We start from the raw sequence: 1,022 nt of genomic DNA on the forward strand, positions 1-1,022 counted from the left end.
TGAATTTGTTATGCTATTTTAGTTTTAATTATTTCAAAATTATTTATATAGTGATAACATTCAAATTTTGCATTCAAATTATTTTAATTTCTCCATGGTTTTAGTTGCATAGTCAAAGTCATTAGTGTGTCTTCTGTCCCCATACTACTCCACCCACTGTGAAATCATTATCCAATATTATCATGTGGAGATTTGGAAAGCAACTCTAAAAGTGTGTTTATTAGAAAGATTAAAAATATTAAAACTATTTCTTAATTAGTGTATATATTTATTTACTTCTGTTTCGCTCCTCCATCTATCTTTTATTCTTATATCAAACACTTTTAAAATCAAAATATATAAAACTCTACAAAATAACCAACGAATTAATATTACTACATGAAAATCAATACCCACATCAAATTAATTAAACCTATTGAACCTCCTTTGATGCACCCCAAAACTCAAAGGCTGAATTAATTAACTCCTGTTGAATCATCTCTCCCTATGCTTAAACTAATCATAACTAAATAAACAAAAAAACTAAGCATATATACTTAATTAATTATGTTATCCAAATCTTGTATTAATTAGAGGATCAATCAAAATTGGCAATTATGTACTATTAGTTATAAAATTAAACGAGCAAACTAAGTATCAAATAAAAATTTATAATTCAAATTGGATTTTATTATCTTCATAACCATTTTAATATAAAATCATAAAAAAAATATTTTTCCAAAAAATTCAATTTCTTAAATAGAAATTTGTGAATAAAAATACAAAGTCATTTTGGTTATTATTAATTATTGGCTTGGTATATTCGCTATATAGTTTGTACAGCTTCAAAGTATTTTAGCCAACTTGATTTGCATTAGATTCGGTTTAATATATATAGCTAGCAAAACTATATGATTTTCCTTTTGGGTCTTTATCTACGTCAGTGTACGTTTGAATACAGCAGGAAATACCATTTTTAACTAGATTATGTAGAATAAATTTTGTTAGAACCATTTAGTTTTTTTTTTTTTTTTTTTTTTTTT

Source organism: Arachis duranensis, chromosome 9 (assembly GCF_000817695.3).
Source record: "Arachis duranensis cultivar V14167 chromosome 9, aradu.V14167.gnm2.J7QH, whole genome shotgun sequence".
Taxonomy (NCBI): Eukaryota; Viridiplantae; Streptophyta; class Magnoliopsida; order Fabales; family Fabaceae; genus Arachis; species Arachis duranensis.